General features: G+C 42.1%; 1 non-coding gene across 14 annotated transcripts in view; it reads right to left on the bottom strand.

Annotated features, from left to right (window-relative positions):
* LOC101789629 (SPO11 initiator of meiotic double strand breaks) overlaps positions 1-22,084 on the bottom strand; it is a 238,327-nt gene that overhangs the window by 129,753 nt on the left and 86,490 nt on the right. For 8 of the 14 annotated variants that reach the window (XR_011804579.1, XR_005260488.2, XR_002404952.4 and 5 more), the window contains exon 3: positions 20,542-20,613. This is a non-coding gene — a transcript (SPO11 initiator of meiotic double strand breaks). The other 6 variants (XR_002404951.2, XR_005260494.2, XR_002404956.4 and 3 more) reach the window with 6 other exon arrangements.

Below are 22,084 nucleotides of genomic sequence, written 5' to 3'. Positions count from 1 at the left end.
TTTTTTCCTCCTTCTCCTTTCTGCTTGCACCCTTTCACAATTGCTTTGCAGGCTCTTTCTATTAAAAATCGGAAATTGCACAGTTCAGCTAATTAGTCAAATCACAATTGTATGCGACTTGCATGGACCAATAGTTGAATTTCACACACCATTTGTAAAGTATGACAGTGTCATTGCTGATTTTCTTCAATACTTCAAGAGCAATATTCAATTATAAAAGGGAGCAATTACTATTTTGGTTTTAGTTATAGATATTTTACTAGATTATCAGTCTTTATTGAATTCTGTTTGAATGTACTGCTGTTTATATGTTTTATAGAGTAGAAGCATTGATATTTAAACAAGAGTAGAATATTATTTTAATTTTTTAATGGACTGGACTTCGGAGCACAAATAGCACCAGCTTGGAGGTTAAGTTTTGTTCCAGGAGCATCTTTGCCACAGACAGTGACCACCAGGAATTGCTACATAGGAGTGATCCAACAGCCTACTGAGCCCAGCATCCAAACTTCAACTCTGCTTAGTACTAGGTGACCTAGAGGGACATGTGAGATGATCTGAACCAGGAAATTAGGAATTAACTCACCTCCAAGGTATCTCCCAATGTCCAACAGCCAAAGGATGTCCGATATCCAAAGGATGACACAGAGCTTTACATTTCTTTTAATTCTCCTCAATTCTGCAGCACCTACTGCTGTAACTCCAGGAGAATTGATCTGCATCCAAACGTCCTGTTTTTCTTTGTTTGTTCTTCCCTCCTTTCTCTCCCTCTTTCTTTAAATGTAATTCATTTCTCTTTTCCATGATCTTTTCTGGCCCATGCTATTTTGAAGAAGAGGGTGACTTCTGTAAGAATTTACTTTCTACCTTTTTACAGCATCAAATGCTTTTTTCCTCAGCAAAGCTCAGCCTACTTTTTTAATAAATGTAGCACTGGAAAATACTTGACTGCTTTAAAGATTGACTCTCCTTGCTCAACTCTTATTTGGAAAAGGTACAGGCCCTTCACACCTGGTAGAATTAAAACTTTCATTTGTGTTATCTGCTGGCATCCTAACAGTGACAAAAGGTGGCTTGACATCATCATTTGCTGCTCCCCACAAACTGTAAACCCTTTCAGCCTAATCCTAAGCAGCAAGGGTAGATCAGAATAGTCCCTGTCAAAGGTTCTCTTCTCCTCATATCTGTTTCAGCCCTGGAACAGCTGCTTAGAGAATGTCCTTGGACAGAGCCGTCTCCTCTCAGCCAAAAAAAAATACAATGTTGAAATTATACAAGAAAAAGCAGAAAAAAATAATCAGATATATTTAGGAATCTTCCATTTCACCAGTTTTACCAGTGTCCAGTCCTCACAAAACCTGGGCACAGCTGAAACATACATATAGATTTCTTTTTGTGTTAACTAAGGTACAAGCATGACAAGCATCCAAAATTACAGTATCCCATACAGGATAACTCTTGCCTTTCTTCCAAGCATTATGTCTGGTGATAACCCCCTGTGGACTTCTGCAGCTTTTTCCTTTTGATTTTCTGGAAGTGAGGGAATGAGATCTGCTGGATGTCAGCATGCATCAGGCTTGTTACTTCGGCTCTCCTAGTGCTGAGGGTAGGCATCTGGATTGCCTGACTCCAAATGTAGGAGAGCGACAGTTAATTTTTCTAATGATATACAAAACTTCTAGGAATGTTTCTGACATCTTCTTTTTACTTCTTTTTCCCTCTCCCTTGCCTTAAAACTCTCCCAAAAAATCTACAAATCAAAAGAATGATGAACTGAAGGTCTGACACGCACAGGGTTTTCTCTTCTTTGGAAAATGTTCTAAATTTACACTAGGAAGAAGTGGTTCTGTATTGCAAATATTTCTAGACTCACTTCTTTGTTTATCAAATCTAACAATTAAGCCGAATGAAATACAGACTATTAAGTGCCATTAAAAACAAATATTAAATATATATTTCAGAAATTACTGTAAGGATCACATAGCTAGCTGAAAAGATAAACACAAACATTCTTCTAATGGATGGTTGATTGAAATAAGCCTAGTTCGAAATAACTTTTGTCAAGACCATTCATTTGTGATTGCTGCTATTAAAATTAGTCACTCATCTTTTGTACGAAATAAAATATACTTCATCCACAAATTTGGCATAATTTGTTACAGCTGAAACACCCAGAGACGGCATGTCTGGAAAGATTCTGTTAAAATCTATATTTCTCTAACCCCAAACCAATTTGAACAAATAGAAACCTTTCCATGATGTCAATACACTTTGGACCGGATCCTGTTAGAGTTACTTGTACGCGCTTTCTCATTGCTTTTCCACTTTTAACAAATTACCTGAAGACTTGGCTGTATTGCAACACTGTTGTTAGGCACAAGTTTCTACTACTAATGTTAAACTGAAAGAAAAGATCAAAGAAACTTCCAACAGTGAAATTAAGGCACGTAAAGCTGAAATAGGCTTTACTTGCAAAGTTTAACTCTTTGGGTTGCATGCTTTCATTCTCTAAAAGGAAATGCCAGAGGAGACAGGAACAAAGTCGAAAAAAAAATAGGGATCAAACGTTGTGTTATTTGCTCAGCACCCTCAAAGCACAACCCCCTTGCATTTCCCAAGGTTCATTTTGCAGCATCTTTCTGTGGCAGGTAAGCTGTTACTTTCTTTCAAACCATAGGAAGGGAAATCGAGCCACAAACTGTACACCTAAAGAGTGAACATGAACGAGCAAAACCTTGCTTAATAATATTTTTAACAGCAGCTAGTGCAAAAGACATAGACAAAGGGTATTCTAATAGTGCAAAAGATATAGACAGAGGGTATTCTAATGGTTACTTTTGTGCAACAAGTCCACCTTCCAGTCCTGTTTCGTCTACAGATTTCCAGGCTTACACATTCTATTTCTAACCCCCTAAACGTACTATTTTCTTTTCTTAGAAAAGTGTGGTCTTATCCATGGTCTGCCAAGAGCCCTGAACCAAACTCCTGGGCTTTTTGCACAAACAATGCTCGTCTGAACAGTCATCCAGCTGCCTCCCACAGAGCAGCTCTGAGTCCGATCTGTAAAAGAGTTGAGTTTGCTTTCCAGCTGCCCAGAGCAAAAGAACTTCCCCTCTCCCCCTCCATACATGTCTAGCATCATCATGGCAATACACTAAATTCAACTGTCTGGCCCTCTCTGTGCCTAAAAGGCATGAAGGACATGGAGGAACTGTGGGCTCTATCACATGCAAAATTTCTTTTGCAGCACATCAGACTTGGACATGATCTCTTGTGACATGACATCAAGAAACAGTTTTGTTTCTTTCTTTACCCCGAGCTAAATGAAGGGTTTATATTTCGCTTGTGGTTAATGCCAATGCTCATAATCATGTATCTTTTTAAGCATCTCTACGGTATCATGCATCGCTGCCTCCACAGCAGGGCAGCCCATAACCCATTGATAACTTGGGTTTTCAGAAGTGCTTATTTTGTACCTGTTGGTATTCTTTTCCCTCCCATTAATTCCCTTGTTATCCCCTTCCCCCCCTTATCTGTCACTGGATTTTGGCAGCTGCAGAGTGCATTTCCTCAGGCTGAAAAGGCAGAGCAGCAGCCTTGGCAGTGAGGGTGCCCCCAGCCCTGCACAGCATCAAGTCGCAGTGAGCCCGCAGGTGGCAAATCCCCCTTCCACCACACCGCACACAATTCCCTCAGCAGCACTCATCGGGACCACTGCGCTGCCCTCCTCTCCCCCAGCAAAATCCCTCCTTGCTTTCCTTTGCCCAGCAGTCTCCTGGTTGGAGGAGCAGATTTGGAAAAGACCAAAAATTAGCAGCAGGCACTACTTCATTTCAGTAGTTTCACTGCTCTGCTGTGGTATTTTCCTTGCCGCACTGGGGTTTTTCACACCCTGATGTTTGAGCTGTTAGGCATTTGTGTAATGGTGGGAGGGATGCTGCCGTTCCCATCACAGTGGAAAATGTTCCCCAGCACCACAGGTACAGAACTGATGAATCTGAGCTCAGACTTGTGTAAAGATAAACTTGCAGGTTGGCATTTGTTGAGTAATTTTTAAAAATAAGTGTGTGCACAGCATGGAGATTAATTCATTTGTCTGCAAATGATTATTATCAGAGAACAAATTAAAGGAAAACTAGCAAGACTTTTCTTTAAAATAAGAATTTCTTGCAGAGAAGAGTTCATTAGCCCTGAAAACCACCATTTTTAAAAGAGGGAATTTTGCAGTGTAATGGAGCCTTTTGGTCCAAAGTTCCACCCTGGCAAAGAAACAGCCCCAGACACGAGCCCAACCCGAGCGCCGTCAGGGCAGGGAGCAACCAGCCAGAGGAGCCAACTGCAGGCTGTCGTTTGGAAAAGTGGCCAAAAAGAAAACAAACTTTTAAATGAACGGCAAAGTTGCCTCTAGCGTCTAAGAGATTTTAGAGGATACTTTAAAATGTATTTCCTTCAAGTTGATGTTTGTGAGTCTTCGCCTCTCATCAGCAGATGGGAACACGCTCTTCACATTCAAAACCCTGTGACTAATCAAGGACGCCCGCTTTGCAGCACCACGAAAAGAACCCAGCAAGCACCCATGAAAATATATCAAACCTCCCTGGCCAGAAAAAGTATTAGGGTTGCCCATATTGATCCATTCCTCCAAACCAAAAGTTTCCCATCTCCTGAAGACCACCAGCTTGGCTGGCTTTATTTTTTCCCTCTCATTCCTGATAACAGACCAAGGAGGAGCACTGTTGCTTATGAAACACTACCAAGCACTGCTGGACCTTTCCTGTCCTCTTTCTACATAACCCGCAAGACAAAAGCATATACACGCATATTCTCTCGACTCAGTATTGTTGGATGGTTATTCTATAATTTTCCTATCTTCTTCGTTTTGAAGGTCTTTTTTTTCTTTTTCTCATGAGCTAAGAGGATTTATCCTGTACATTCATACACACAGAAATTCATACCGAGAGCTGAGCATTTGTATTAATCAAAAACATGTAGCAACATGCTATGCGTGTAGATAAACAGCATGGTTAATTGAGAGAAATGTTCTGCTCAGCGCTTTGCTTGTTCTGGTGTGTCTGTTGCGTTGGTTTGCATTTAGGAAGAATTTTTTTTTTTTTAAGTCATGTTTCTTGAAATGTCCCACTAAAAAGTGACAAATTTCTTAACTGAATTTTCTGATCCATACCCTGAGCAATAACTATAATACATGGAGTCATCTACTCTAGGCAGACACCAGAATTTCTTCCATATGCCAAATGCTTTAAGTTACCTTACTCTGAAATTGAAATTGATGGAGGACATCTGATTTAAAAGATTTTTTCTTTAAGTTTAATATGGCATATCACATGATCTTGTCAGGTGGGATCATGTCAATGATATTTATGCCATAATGTGAGTCAGCCATGTATAAATTGACTAAATTCATAAAGAAAAAGGAGATAGATTTTTTTGGCAGTATCTTAGCCTGTTTGCCCCTTTTCCTAGCATCTTTTTTTTTAAGAAGAAAATATTCTGAGCTACAAGAAGTTACTAAATCCCGAAGAACAATAAACCAAGCCCAAATTCCCGATCCTCCATTTTGTGTGGGTGGATCAGAGGACCAGTAACAGGAAAGCCATTAGACAAAACCGAAAGCAAGCTTTCCTACCATTTTCTTTGGGCTCAGCTGTTGCAATAGCATTTTGCTTCTACAAAATTCAGACCTCAGTTTGTGGGAATCTCCTTCTTCTGACTAACGTTCCCTCTTTGTTGTACCACTGAAACAGGGTGAGAGGAACAATCTCTGAAATCATCTTTCACTTGGAGACTAGGCAAAATAAAGAAATCCAAAATAGATGGGATCCGTCATGGACTCCCAGACATGTAACAAACCTCCCAGCAGCCTGAACCGCCACAAACGGTGACTGGGCAGCAAGAACGGCTGCTGTGTTCAAGGGAAGGCATGCGGCCAGATTCTGCTTCCACTTACACCCCTCTCACCCTGCTAAACAGCTTGGAGACAAACTTTGGCCACATGCAGCCCATTTTATCCCCAGGCTGTTGCCATTGACTCAGAGGTACAAGATATAGCACTGACAACACTCCAAAACCGTAATGCCACACAGCACCCGGGTACTATTTGCTAAGAGGGGCGGCACTGTAAGAGGGAAAAGGTCCACTGAAGGGCTGAATGTGCTGCAGAACATTAATTTCTCACTTGCCATGCAGACGATACTTCTTGTTCTTCAGAAAAGAAAATTTCTCTCTTAATGCAGGTCTCTGGTGCTGGCAACCAGGAAATGCAACTGGGCAGAGGTTTCTGCCAAGAACATGTTCTAGCAGAGCTTCAAATAATCCTTTTAAGGTCTCTTTCCTATGCCCCTTCCACCACCCTACAGTTTTGCTCAGATGAGACCATCCCCAGCCAGCTATCCCTTTGGTCCATGATGCTTTATACATGACCCACCTTTACACAATGAACTGAGACAAAGAGAAGATGATTTGCTAGGAAAAGCAGAAGCACATGGCTTCAAAATTCAGCTAGGTCTTATGAGCCCGTACCTCAAGGATGCAGCTCACTTACCAGATATAAAGTGTGCAGAAAACCAGATGCCTCTATTGTTTGTGGTTCTAGATTAACATAATATATACTTAACTGTGAAGCTTATTTAAAACACACAAAGCAGCTTTGCCAGTTCTCATTTTATCCCACACAGAAAGCTGCCCTCATTTGCAGTCGGTGGGGCAGTCAGCTGCTACACCTGTGCCATGAGCGGCTGCGCAGCGCTTGTGCATCTGCTGCCACGCTGCTGTGGGAACACAGTCGGGTACTAAAAATAGAAGGCGATAAAAAATCAGATCGCTCCTAAGTTTTGCAGCTACTTTTCATGCATGCAAACTGAGAGCAGCCCGGGAAGGCAACCTGAAAAGGCCCCGCAGCAAGTCCCTGCTGCGAGCAGAGCCAGCACCCCGCAGCGCCTGGCGGTGCCGGCCCAGCATCACCTTCGCTTGTGGGACATGGGAAATACGGGAGCCAAGGCTCAGCTGGCCGTATCTGGATCACACTCATCAGTGGTTAAATTAATACTCCCAGAAATATTAGCTCCTTGTTAATAATAATTAACGCATTATCTCATGTTGCTCATCAGCAGGTGTAGAACAATGATGTTTGGAAGAAGCTGGGAAGCTTTCAGCCTCATGAGAAAGTGTCTCCATCTGGGAAAAGGAATTACGTGTAGGTAGCTCGTGTGGACCTGAGAGGAGACAAACAGGAATGGATAAGCCTTGTGCTATGATTTATTTGGCTTTTAGAGTTGCAGAAGTGTTGAAATGAATAGCGATGTGCTATTACCTATTCATCTGTGCCTTTTTGGAGCTGTTCAATTAAAAAAAAAAACAACACACACACACAAAAAAAAAAAAAAAAAAAAAAAAAAAAAACAGATTTCCAGACCCTTAACAGTGCTATGCAAAATAAATCTGGTGCACTCTGTGATATGAAATAGGTATTACAAACAGAAGAGATACCAAATCTTTTTCCTACTTTATTTTTTTTTTTCTTTGGAGAAGATTCTTCTGCAGCTGCAAAAGTGGACAAAATCTGCAAGAAACCTCCATAGGTCTGAGAAAACAAAGTGCCACCAAACACTAACAACATATTCCAACTGACAGAGAAAGATGTGTTACATTAGTTTATATTTCTGGAGATGATCTAAGCCTTTAGTTATCTGTTACATCAAATGTCTCAGTTTTCCTTCTGTAATCTAATATCCACCTTCAAGCTTGGCCTACATTTAAAATTTATACAAGTTTTTTCAGATGCTGCCATTTTGCCCCAGGCTTTTTGGGTGTTAAGCTCCAGTAATAATCTACACTGTTTCTTTAAGAAAGTTCATCCATTCACTTTAATTACATTTTCAGCCCTGGTTATTGTCCCTGTGCCTGCAAAGAATGTTTCCAGCCATAAAAAACCATTATCTGCCACAATTATGGATAACCAGAGCGTGGCCAGAGGGCAGAAATGCCATGGTGAAAGATTGTACCGCAATTCAGCGCAGAATTTATAACTTTCCTCAGGGCTAACTGTCAGCCTGATCACAATGCCTGACAAAAAGATCCAGTTTAGCAAATGCAGATGCTTCTTCTTGCCTGCATGGTTGCTCTTTTTAATATTTTTTTAAGGTGCAGTTTGCTACAAGACATTAAGTTGCAGCCACTACAGATGCAGCACTACGGAAAAGACACCCTGCCTGATTTGTCTTGCTGGGGCACAGATTTAGACCACACAAATCCGGCACCGTGGTTTGAAGCACGCGCTGCTCTCTGTGCAACCAGGGCATTTCGGAGGTATACAGAAAACACTACTGTTATTGGCTCTGATCGCAGAAGCTGCAGGCTCAGTTTCTGCTCTGCTGTGTCCTCTTCGCTCGCTCCTGATGCCAGACAGAGACAGAGATAATTTTCCGTAGCTACCCATGTTACTGTTCTTGCAACACTGCATCTTTCCATCTCTAATTCTTGTGGTTATTAACACGCCGAGGAATGCCAAACTGGAAGAAAGATGAACTTCTTGACAGTATTTAAATATATCGAGCTATTTCTCTCATTCCATCTGGACATCTGTGGCCTGGTGGAACAGAGGCTTTGTATCAAGCTTCCTGATGTGCAGGATTTCAGCAGAAGAGTGCAAGAAGATCCCGAGTCCCACCAGTGTATTTATTTATGAGTAATAATATAAATCCTTCTAACATTTTTTTCCAGACAGAAGTCTGAAAGCACAATACAAACATGACTCCGAATGATCCTTTTTGTTTGTTTGTTTTGGCTAAGAAATGGAACTGAGCAGATATGAGAGGGTCTTGGGTGATGTTTCCAGCCCCCTGATTCCTACGCAGCCCCACGGCTCCAGCGCAGTGGCAGGAGCTGCCATCCCCCATGCACATGGGGCTGCGTTTTTGGACCCATGTGAAGGGCTCAGGAGGCTGAAGGTTCCTCCAGTCCCCTGGGCAGGCTCCAGACTGGCTCTACCCTGTGCCCAGCCACTGGTCTACATTTCCCCGGAGCAGACAACCACCAAAGCTGGGCTTCACACCTGACCTCGCACAGACCTCCCCAGAGAGCCATGAGAGAGGCGAGGCCAGGAGCTGCCAGCCTCGGCTTCCAGCAGAGGATGCTGCCTTTCGCAGCTCTGCAAGGAGGCAGCAGGCTCAAAACTAAAAGCAGAATAAAGATCTCGAAGATATTTGATTTCCACACAATAACACAATACCATGCTTCCAATGGGATGACACCACCTGTGTGCATCCGTCTGCAGCACCATTTAGGCGTCCAAGTGCCTGTAAAAGCTTGGCCCGAAGTGCCCACTGATCAGACTGAGAGTGTAGATCAGTCCAGTTTCTCCTCTCCTCAGTTTTAATTACAGGAATCCAAAATATGGAAAAAACTGTGGTTAAAAAATAAAAACAAAAATAAAAAAGTCAGATAAGATGACAGAGCTCTGTTTTTTGCCTGGTTCTAGGCAATGCAGCGAGCAAGCCTAGTAGGTAGGTTTTGTTATAACACCTCAGCAAAATCCCTCTGAATCTTGATCTGAACCATCCGGGCTTCTTTGTCTGAGTCAGCCCAGTCCCAGCTCGGATGCAGCAGAGCTTTTTGTGGAGGGAACATTTCTCACAATCGTTTGAGATGGCAAATCTTTCACAATTCCCACCACCCTAAATCCTACTCTAGCATGAACAGGTCATAAGATTTGGCACCTCTGATTCAGCTTCAAACTCAGCTTCTATCCTAAACATAATCCAGGGCAGAACTCCACCTCTTGGCATATCTTCAATAAAACATCATTCTACCTGAACCTCAGAAAAGATAAACTATTAAAGTAATAAGAGGATAATTTAACCTCTTTAATCAGATAATCCTCCAGCACATTGGACATTTATTTGCACGGTATATTCAGCAGTAATGAGTTTGCAGCTCAGATTTAAACAATTCCCCACCCTCAGAAAAAAGCTGAAGGAAGTGGTTGAGACATTCCATATCTCAGGTGCCATTATGTGAATGTGAAAACAAATGAGTTTAATTGGGGAGAAATTCATCCCAGACAGAGGGCTTGCCCAAGGCCCTTGTCTGAGAAACCCCACTTAACTCCTCTCTAGTAGAGAATAGCTACACAGGCACTAGATACCAATTAAGCCCTACTTATCTTTTTAATGAAGGGCTGAAGCTGAAAATGAATTATTGTTTTGATGTGTAAATGATGTTGGTTTGGTAAGGTAGTGAAAGTATTCTATCTGGGGGGACGAGCAAAAATAAAGTGATAAAGCGTTTGCATGAACATACATGAAAATTCTCCTGAGCTTTCCGTGGCTCTCCAACAGCCAGAAAAATCCTCCACAGTGCTCAGGCTAAAGCTGCACACTCAGCAAACCTGAAGCAGTGCCTCGGTGCCAGTTTCAGCCAAGCGTTCCCTTCAGAGACCAAAACAAACAGAAATACTTTCCTGAAAACTCCAATTTCTCCTTTTGGCTCTTACTGAAATAATTGATTTATTTTCTAAGCAGTTGTTCGTTCACATATGTCCTGCAATTTCATATATTTACACGTGAAGTGTCCAAAAATAAACAAACTGCTTTACTTTGGTTCTAACCAAACATTTCTTTCAACTTCTTCACAACTTTTCAGTTGATAAAAAAGTTTTAGGAAAAAAAAAAAAAGTTTTGAATTTTCCAGGCTTAATTCTTTTTCTAAATTTAATATTGTCCAGGAATAGTAAAACCAGCAAATGATGCAAGCTGATTTATCATCCCAGACCCTGCAACAAATTTAAAATTTGGAATTTTAACATCATTTAAAACCTAATTTAGAAAATAACCATTGCAATTTCTTTAGCTTTTGCTGAGCTGTGGCTTTACCTTAAATAAAGGTGGCTCAGGAATGAGCAGCGCTCTTTGGAAGACAAGTTCCCTGATACAGATCTTTGGAAACGAAAACAGTTCTCTCGCTATGAAACAGAAAAGTGAAATACGGTGCTTCCTCCTAGCTCTACTGCCAAGGTCCTGTGAGCTAGCTTGGATCCCTCTGACAAAGTCACTGAAGTTCATCAGGTTTTCAGATCCCTCATATCCGTGAATGGGTGGATGGTGAAAGGACAGACAGACTCACGGTATTCTTGATTAGACAGCCCTGCAGATAAGCTGTCCACACCACTGGCTTTCAGCTTGTGGTCTACAGACCTGAAGGACTGCAGGGACTTAGATAATTTTATAAAGCAAACCTATAATGAGAAGGCTTCAACATTTTATAAAGAAGCGCACCCAGCCCACCAGAAGAGTTTGAAAAGTACCAATCCAGAGGAAAGCTCATTCAATTTGTGGGAGGTTTTTGGGTTTTTGAGTGGGGTTTTTAACTTCTGCTTACTGATGAATAGTAGGGCATATCTACCTGAAGACAGCAATGCACAAATTATTTAAATCTGCTCATAGTCAGAACTTCACTTTAGGAAGTGGGACTTGTGATTAATTGTCAGAAACATGGGTATCTCACTTGTAAGGCTGTCACCTTTCTAGGACAGATGGTCAGGCCTCAGGGAATAGCTATTGCTGCTTTAGTACCCAGCTTTTTAAGGACAGAGCAGGCACAGGCACTGGCAACAGAGGGTAGAGGGACTCACTGGTGTTAATGTATACCAGTAGGTCTCTGGCTTTTGAAAAATCCCTGGAACGTTGTTGAAAACCCACAGTCACACACCAGAGTCTAAATCCATTTACAAGTATGGTGTCTATGGTTAGATGCATTAAATTCCAGTCTACAGCTTAAAAAAGACAAAACATCATCCTACAGCTAACTGAACTCATTCTAGCTTCGGCTCCACCTTCATTACACTCAAAAAATTTCCTTTGCATGACTGCGAGATTAAATCCCTCATCCCAGATTGTAATTACAGAGCAGTTGGGGAATAGCTGCCATCTTCCCTTTGCAGGGTCACATAGCTCATTAGTCAATCATATTATTAAGACATTTTCAGTTTTAATAAACCAAGGTGGTGCTCATCTCAGGGCTGAGGATGGATTTTTTTATGGAAATAAATATTTGATGCATATCTTCACAGCGTCTCTTTAAGAAAACCATTATCACTTCAAAATAGTTCCTCCTAGCAAAAAGTGCAATTATGTAATTTCTGTCCAAGCCAAGCAGTGATGAGACGCTAGGTTGTGTTTATGTTTTCACCATGTTTCCAACCCAAAAAATCAGCTGTGGAATAAGGTGGTGAAACTTCAAGAATATAATTGCAGATGAGAGACAGACTCAGGGTTTCAGCCACCTGCAGTAGTCAAAATGCCTCTCCTGAGCTCCACTCAAGGTGACTCACAAATTAAAACCAGGTTTTCAACCCACATTTACGAAGGGCTTGTTCCACAAGGAGGTCCACCAAATGACGGGCTGACAGGATGCTAAAAATCATCTACTTAATGGAAGCAATTACCATCAGATCCATCATGCTAGCTTCTTAACGTTTCATATCTTGCTCCTCAAGATATGACAAAAGTTATTTCAACCATCTAAAGTGGATCTGAAGAGTGTCTCCCAAAAATTCTCAGAACCAGCCTCATGCAAAAGTGAGTGGGATTATGTTCAGAAATTACTCAGATGCTTTTAAAATTTCCTACTTGGGAGCCAAGCATTTAAAATGCATAGCCCTAAAGTAATTTTCCATTCAGTACTTCTTGAAATCAAGATTAAAAAATGGACTTTGGAGCCAACACATATCTCTGTATCTGCAATTTCTGGGGGCTGGTTTTCCTGCTGCAACGCTACATTCACAATCACATCCACAACATTAACACGCAACCCAAGCAGCTAATCTCAGCTGCGGCTACAGAGAGCTTCGGGACGAGTGTGTTGTAATGGACACTGACCACGTTTGAAAATATGGCCTTTGGTAAATAAAACGTTTTAAGCATTGTCTAGTTGTCATAGATTTTGCAAAATATTTTTCTTTGGAAGTATTAAACTGCCAAAACTAATCTTCTTTACCACATCCTGCAGAGATTAAGACTGATGGTAAAACAAACTCCATAGAAGGCTTTGAAAATCACGTCTCCTAATTCCTAGCAAAACATCATTCGTTAACTTAAACACAGCGTTCGGAATGCATATTTCATATTTTGTCCTTGCACCATAGAGGAATGGAGATTTTACTTTTTTATTATTTTATTAGAGCAAACATTTAGAAACTGAACAGAAGATTAACTTATTATTACTGTCATCACTACTAAATATTTACATTATGGCAGCATGCAACATTCCCAGTCGGGATATTGACCCTGTGACATTTACATTGAAGTAATGCATATGTAGGTAGATTTCAATTTATGGTAATTGCAGCTCAGGGAGTAGGAAATGAAATGCTGTTTCTGCAGCTGCAGATATGAAATGGCAGGGCAGGGTAGGGTAAGGTAAGGTAGGGTAGGGTAAGGTAGAGCAGCCCAGCCCTTCCTCAGGTGGCACTGCATTCACAGCTCTGCGGCTCCTTCAGAGGGAGCTGAGATGCAAAGATTAAACTGTGTTCAGGACGGAGGATCACCTTTGTGAGAAATTGATGTTTTTTAAATAATTTTAATAATTGATTACACTTGGCACTCGGGGAAATCTGACTCCTTGTAGAAACACTAGTAAGCTTCCCTGTTGTCTCCAGCACCACAGTATTTTCTGTAGTGGAGCTGGCTCCTGATTTGTGCTACCAGGGGAAGAAATCCATGCCTACAATTTTCTGAGAGTTTTTGACTGATCAATTGATAATCTCAGGGACAAGCCCATTGGCTTCAGTGGAACCAGCTGGCACCTGCTCAGCACGATGCTGGTGAAGCCCCTAAGCCCATGGGAGCTGCTTTCCCTTCGTGCTCCCAAACAAATCCCTGCCCAGCCAAACGGCACTGCCACGGAGACACCACCATTTCCAGGGGAAAGCAAAAGACTTTGTGCTATGGCAAACTCCCCTAGCAGGCTCGGAAAGCAATCTCTCACTACCACACGAGCACTGTGAGGACTGAACACCGAGCTCCCCGAGCCCCCTGCCCACGGACAGGGCGCCTCGGCTGCCGCGCTGCTCGGCCGGCGGTGCCGGGGAGGGAACGTTGCCTCTGCAAAACCCGTCCGCCAGCAGCTGGAGCTGGGGTTGCTCACACCCAGTTGTTGCAGACAGCGAGGAAACCATCCAGTGTCCCAAATAAATTAATGAATTATCCTCCTCCTCCCAACAGACTCAACGTTAGAGCCAGGAGCCGTAATCACTCTCTTGCTGCCTCTGAGTCACTGTCAGACGGAGCCCAGCGCAGAGAAGGCTGCAGAGTCAGCAGAGGCGGTGAGCAGCGCTGTCTGTAGCTCAGTAAAACCAGTTTAAAAATAAACTCCTCTTCCCTTGGCCCCTCCGTAGGCCCCTCTCCACACACACGAAGGGCGCAGATTCCCTGCGTACACACAGCTTTTTGGAAGAGAGCACCTGACTTGCATGAAAGAGGTTTTGCCCCTTGGGTTAAAACCTTGTTAGTCAAGCCCCTAAGCAGGCAGATGAACCAAGGCTGAGGTTTGCAGAGAAGCCTGAAGGAGTCAAGCATTCAAAACCCATTAAAATTCAATGGGAGCGGAGCACTCGCGCTCTCAGGTGCCTTTGAAAACCCCAGCTTCTGTCTTGGGGTTAAATCGAGGAGATGAGGACAGGAGCTTTCACCCCGTTGCTGTGTTTCCTAAGGACAAAGGAGATCCCATAACTGCAAAGATGCCTACCCGAGACCCTTCTGCTCATTACCACAATTAGAGAAAACTTTCTCACTCTCCCCAGGCTCTTTCTGTGATTTCCCCCTGTATGCCAGCAGCTGGAGCAGGTAAACGGTCACTGTCACAAAGCACTGACCCTCTGGAAAGCAAAAGTGCCTTCTACATTTCTGTGCCAAACTTTTGTTTAGGGGCTAGCTGCACCAGAATGGGAATTTTTCATAATGAAACATTGCTTTGACCCATTTTGCATCTCTGTCAAAAAAACTACCGGCAAAACATTTTCATAACCCCTTCCCCATTCCTCTCTGCCCCTTCACCAAATGTGTTTTTCAAAAATTCATAGCTGGGTAAGTTCTGGGTGGTATTAGTGGTCTTTAAGTAAATTTTGAATATATTCATATTTAACATTCAAGCCATATCGATTACACACAACAGACGGCACAACTTGTTTCTGATGCCTGGCTGTAGCAAAATACTATTCTGGTGAGAATGTCTATGTATTCAGTATTTTTCACAATATTTACTGATATTTGCTTAATATCAGTATGTTAGGTGAATGTTTCTGCTGCAAGGTTCAATTGTATACTTGACCAAAACCGTAAAAACCCAAAACACTCAAGTTATGTCAAAAAATTGCTGTTAATCCATGTATTTCTCCTCGCTCATTCCAGTGAAAAGAATATGGATTTTTTTATTTTTTTTTTTACAAACAAAAGGAATTACTCTCTTTTAAACTAATAAAGCATTTTAGAGCTTGATTTTTTTTTTTTTTTTTTTTTTTTAAGTATAACACATCTGATTTTTCTAAAAGAAAGAACTACTTGGAAAAAATATCTTGCATTTAATCATTTCTACTCTATGGATATTCTCATAAATAATTGATATGCCAAATATGTTTAACAAATGAAAAAAAAAAAGTAATATTTCATCAGATCATGCAGGCGTGTTCCTATCATGTGCCTTATTTCACAGTAGCATGAAATAGTGCTGAAGAGACACATTGGCACTTACAGATGGGTTGTATATCCTAACAATTTCCAAACATAAAATCCCAAGACATCCTATGACCAGCTAAAACCAAATCAGGCTCTACATCTAATTCCCAATTTCTAAGTTGTAAGCAGCAATAATCTGAAAGGTTTTAGAAGAGCTCATCCCGGAACTACTGAGGACAAATAGACATTGCTTCCCTCCGTGGGGTAATAGGAACACTCCTAGAATCCATTATTCTTCAATTCATTATCGTACCCTAGGATAACACAACAGCCCTGTGAACTGATAGTCCTCAAAGCTCTGTTTCCACTTTCAATGCCAAATAAAAATTTTAGACATTTTCCCTGGAAGTAATTCATAGCCACTGAGCAGAAACTGCAGATGCTCAGCGCTTGGTCATGGTTTTGTGCCTACTGCAGTTAAAGAGTGGGATGGGGAGCAGAGGTTCAAATTTCCAGAAACCCAGGCCTATTAGCCCCTTATTCACATTGAAATTACTGGAAGTTATATGCTGAAATATCACTGCTGATCTGACCCCAAGGCAATGGTTTTTCCATCTGATCCCAGGACAAAGCTATTGCAGCCACTCAAGTAGTATCTATAAATTCTCAGTGCGTGCCACTTTCCAGTAAATCTTTCCATGCTGTGCAATGAACACCAGCACTGCAATGTTGATGTTTACAAATGCAGATTCGTGTTGGGTCATGCTGCAATAGACCCACGAGATGATGCTTTAGGGGATAAAGGAAGCAAAGGGACCAGAGAGCCTCTCCTTGCTGGAATTAGAGGTAGCCTTATCAAGAGCCCTGCAGGAAACGCTCCTCCATAACCCACAGAGCACAAGACATCAAAGACACGAAAGACAGGCCAGTATTAGGATGGCAAGCGAGAACCCAGCGTCAGGAATGCCACAGGATATGAGATAGCTCCATGGCCAACCGCCATAACTTGGCCCACCAGAATCAATAGCACTGGGGGTGTTGAGGATCTATGCCACAGGACGTGCCTGCACTGCACGCCTCCAATTAATAACGAGATAGCTAAGAGCTACCTTAGCTATCAAAAGCAACTTTGCTGCGCTAGCACGGGATCTGGATCTTCTTTTCCAGTTGCAAATCCCAGCATTTCGTGCTAGGCACAGATGTAGGCATCTGTGCACACTGCAGCCATCTCCAGTCCTTCTCTGCCTAAGTTCCACTGGTACCAACGTAGAAATGTGAGAATTCCTGTTGGGTACAGTGGCTGTGAGAAAGGAAATCATTGGACACGGGGGGACTACCTGCATACCTACACCAAGGCAAAAGCCAGGAGAGCGAAGGGGTGGGACCCCAGCCCCAGCACTGCACCAGGCTGCTGAGAGGGAAGCCAAGCACCCTGTGAACATTGCAGCGAGATCCAGGAGGGACTGTGCCTACTTGCACAGGGAATTCAAACGGCTTATTACCAAAGCCATTTTCTTTTTTTATTATTACTTTCTTCAAACAAAGCTAATAAATCAAATCACCCAAGATGCACATTATGCAAAGCTTAATTAGATTTGGCACACATCTCGCTAGGAGTAGCACCCATCTGACTTTAGATCAGAGAACTCAGGTTTGATGGGTGGAACCAAATCGCCCACTTTGGAGTTGCTAAATCTACTTTTAAATGCAGTGTGTTTGCATTTTTTCACTCTGGGACCTGGAGGAGGTTAGCTTTGTTTGGCTTTTGGGCAATGGGAGCAGTCGAAGAGGATTCAGAAATAGAAGGATACACGTTTATGAAGAACATAAATCTCCTATTCTGCAGGCAAGGAAGAATCACGCAGAGTTGGCAGCAGCCGTTTAATGGGGCTACATTTCACAGAGCTACTGTGAGCTTGTGGAGCTCCCTCTTTGATCACCAACTCGTTTCTAGACCTCCTGGGGTATTTCTAATACACCAGGATTAGTATATAAAACTCATTCAAAAATACTATTTTAATAGCATATGATTTGGCAGAGCAACCTTCATTGCTGATACTTCATTTTATTGTCAATCTCTTGTTTTGCTTAAGCCCACAGGTCTTTAAGAAACTATATTTAGTGAAAAAAAAGTCAGCTGTATTTTTTTAAAAATGCATTTATAACCCTTACAGGGAAGAAAACATTAAAACAAAACAAAAAGCAAACCCACCCGTACTCCATTCAAGAGAAAGAGAGTGAAAAGATTTGAAACAAACAAAAAAATGCCCCTGCCCCACAGCTCCCTTAATCCCTGCTCTGCTGAGAGGGACCAGAAAAGCTCACATGAAGAGTCCGAGCTCTGCAGCCTGCTCCTGATCCCCCCCCCAGCTGCCCCCTGGTTCCCACATCCCACTTTAAGGGCTGGCGTGTGCAGGGGACAGCGGGGTAGAGATTTGGCTGCCTGCCGTGGCTTTAGACACTTGCACACGAGCACAGCACTCAGAGAGCCACTGGGAGTCCTGGGCTCCATAAAATGAACCAAACCATGGTCTGAGCAAAAGCACAGAGAGAGCGGTGGACAGCTTGTGGCCAGGCTGTATCTCAACAGCCCTTGGTCTACATGCAAAGGGGGAAGGTGGAGAGAGCCCAGCACCATCGAAGTGGGGTTGGTTCAAAGAGATAGATGGCTGCACGTGCTGGTTGAAACGAGCACATCCCAAAGCCTACTGAGGCACCTCTCAGCCTGCATCGTCCCCTCAGCACCACATCTGGATCCGTGCTGTGTCCCGGCACAGTCAGACATTCCCTGAGCTTCGTGCTCATCCAGAACCAGGAATGAATGGAGCACAAGGCTGGCGTGCTCAAACACCACCCACCAAAGCCAGGGAAATTTTATACAGTAAGTGCCTGCAGTGGGCAGCTCGCATCCAGTGTTCCAGTTACATCTCATTTACCAAATAAATGTAGTTGTTCCGCAAATAATTTAATGCAATAAACATTATCCAACAAAAGAAAAGTTTCAAGCTCAATCAGGTGACACACCCGTTTGGGACCTTCCTTTAAAAGGGAGGCCAGGTGCCACTGCTGAAGTTTTGTAATCTAAACGTCTGACGCTTTCTGATATGCTGGATGGGGGCCTCACATTTGCCTTCTTCACAAATACAGAAATAGGCAGAAATAATTAAATAAAGGGAGCCCTGTTCATGCTCCAGTGCCCCATGTATGAGAAGTTGCGGCTGACAATGACATTGAAAACCAGTTGTCAGTCTAATGTAATCAAAGAGACAATTGGCTCTGCTGGCAAGAACTGAATTAGTGTTTTCTGTCTGAATCAGTGTCATCTTCCAGGGAGCACTGAAGCTTATGCAATGATAACAAAACTCCCCAGAAGCTGCATTTGTTACTGAAATATGGTGGTGCTTTGGTGCTATGTAACCTCATTCTGTAACACAATATACCTCATGGTCATGCTGCTGTTCTCATGTTTCTTGCAATGATACAATTCAATGACCAGATGCTAGATCAAACCAGACAACCATAATATTAAAACTTTACAATCTCTCCTCAAGAGCTAATGTGGTTTATTCTCAAATGTTCTCCGCTCTCTCACACACTGTACACACATGCAGAGCATGAAATCAGGGCAGAAAGTCCAGGCCTTGATGGAGATTCAAAATGCTAATGCTCTGGGGATGACAGAAGGGTGAAAGGTGCTAGACTTCATTTTCCTAATGAGGACAGTGGGTAAAACTCAAACCAAGGTCAGATATGAATGAATCTCACTTTTCAAGTAGGATTCAGTGCTGATGCACAGTTATTGCTATAAGAAAAAAAAGTCAGTCTTCAACAGATAAATTGCTGGTATTGTGACAGCACCCGGTAGCTTCATCCTTATTTCTGTTTCAGTTCACAGAATGAGCTGTTGTTGAGGGCTGGAACATGCTGCGTTATTTTTCCCCCATTGTCACTGTGGTAGAAGCTTGCAGTGTGTGTGCTGCCTCTTTGCTGCAGAGCTGCCCTGTTGGCCCCTCATGGGAGACACGAGTGGTTCGCAGGGGGCACCTTACACCTGGTCCAAGAGGGCGGGTGGACTTACAACAGCAGGTACAGAGCAGAAAGGCTACCTCAGGAAAGCCACTTACCCTTAAAGAAATGTCACTTCAGTGCAAGAAACTTCAAGGATTATTGCATTTACATATAGTAATGCTATTTTAATACTTGTGCTTATGTAACAAACATCCGGCACTTGGAAATCTCTGCGTATGTTCAGTAATGTCAATCAAAAAAAATTCAAGTATTAACCAAAGCAATAAAGGCATATGATTCTTATATAATTTCAGTTTTCAGCATATCTTCCCTTTTTCATCCATACCTGTTCCTTTAAAGAGCTACTGCTATAATCGGACACTCACTGGATTAATAGACATGAGTAATTAGCAAGCTGGTGGTCTTCCTCAGGCCAAGACGACACTAGGTGATCTGTCACTCAAAGGCAGGACATCAAAATTCATACTCCTCTTTTTATAATTAATGCTCCATATTAAATATTCGTTAAGACTTATATAAATTATTTCCTTGTTCGGAGCCCAACTTTTCTGTCCTTGTTCAGACAAAGCTCTCATTGAATCAGAATGTGTTTACCCAACTAAGACAGGATATGACTATGCTTCAAATCTGTTGTACTATCCTTAGTCTTTGTAAGCCTCTGGTCTTGCTCAGAGAGAACAAGGGACAAGTCAAATCCTGAAACCCTTCATCTGCAACTCCCTCTTCATTTCTCCCAAAGCCACCTCAAAAAGAAAAAAAAAAAAATCCTCTGCCAAAACAAAACCATTCAAGCACAGGAATTTTGCAAAAACAACAGAAGGAGACTCACGGGAGCAGGAAGCGTTGGTACCTCGTGTCTACCAGACCAGTGCTTTGGACCAGGCCTCAGAGGAGCTCCCCACTGCAAGAGAGAACAAGCTAGATGAGAGAAGAGGAATGGTTTATGCCTTACATCCACTGTTTGTCAGGCCAAAGCCCCAAACAGGAAATGTTTCACTAAAAAAGTTTTGTAACAATGTGTGTTTTTCACATGTACGGGGTGAATTTTGGAGGTCACTTCGACAAACGCTTTGATTTACTGAGACAAGGCAAAGAAGAAAAAGGCCCAGTAAGGACACTGCAGATGATGGCCACATCCCTTCAGCACACACCTTCCAGTCCAGTTCTGCCCTCTGAAGGCATGTAGGCTCTCCAGTAGTGCTTATTTATATGTCACATTGCAGTGATGAATGTTACTGTTGCTCTCAAAAACATATGCTCAGAAGTTTATTATGGCACTAAATATGGGCTGGGTAAGAATCTGGATTGTTTAAGTGTCAAACAGTGACAACATGTGTACAATACAACACAGACATCAAGGGAGAACCAGCTCAGCTAATATGTGGTATTCATATAAGCCTTTAAGAACAAAGACCACCCATAAAGCAAAACCAAAGCTGCCACAAGAATAGGTGGTACTGCTTCCGTCATTGCATACTGTGTGCCAATTGGTTTCCTAATTAGATTTGCAAGCTAATAAAAGGCATAAAACACAATAAAAGAACAATATGTTACAATTCTTCCTATGACAGACGTTGCTGTAAATTCATCAGATTTTTGATCATGGTAGGTACCCAGTACATTTGTTTTTCTTATAGCTGGGTTTGTTTTCTTTATATTTTTGCACTGTTTGTACCTTTTTTTTTTCCGAGAATGAATACTTTCGTAAGAAGAATAGTTCCAAACGTGACAGTTTTCAAGTATTCACGAAGTAACAATCAGCATAAATAACTCCCATACTTCTCAGCATCTTCTTTCAAATAATGTTTTTTGTTCTATTTCATATTGCATTTTGTTAAAACACATGGTAACTTGGCTAGTACAAAAAAGATTCGTTAAGAAATTTAATTAAATCCCAAGGAAACCAATATAAAATACATCTTCTTAAACACTTGTGTTACAAGTTAGGCATCTTGGCTACAGCAGCACACAAGAACTGATGGAACCGTATTCTCCTGCTACAGGGCTGGAGAGATTGACCAGAACCAGGACATTGCATAACAACACTTCAGAAACATTGACCAGAAAAGGACTAACAGAAAAGGGTGATAGAAAAAAACTCAGATAAAAGTGAAAAATAGTTTGAAGAGAGGAGAAAAAAAAAAGGTTGATGGGAAAATAGACTGAAGTTTAATGCCCCTTCATCATGCACCCAGTTGTATAGGTATCTCCTCCCTTTACATATTGAACCTTTAATACACAATTTTCCTGTCTCAGTGACAGTTACTAACAATGACCAAAGAAAAAATGAGCCTAAGAAGAGAAAACTGCAGTGCCACACTAGCAGCTATTGCTTATGTGGATTAGTACTTCAACGTGAAAAACCTCTCTGT

The sequence above is a fragment of the Anas platyrhynchos genome, chromosome 21 (genome assembly GCF_047663525.1).
Source record: "Anas platyrhynchos isolate ZD024472 breed Pekin duck chromosome 21, IASCAAS_PekinDuck_T2T, whole genome shotgun sequence".
In the NCBI taxonomy this organism is placed as follows: domain Eukaryota; kingdom Metazoa; phylum Chordata; class Aves; order Anseriformes; family Anatidae; genus Anas; species Anas platyrhynchos.
Note: the sequence above shows the minus strand (reverse complement) of the source record. Positions and strands in the feature narration are given on the sequence as shown.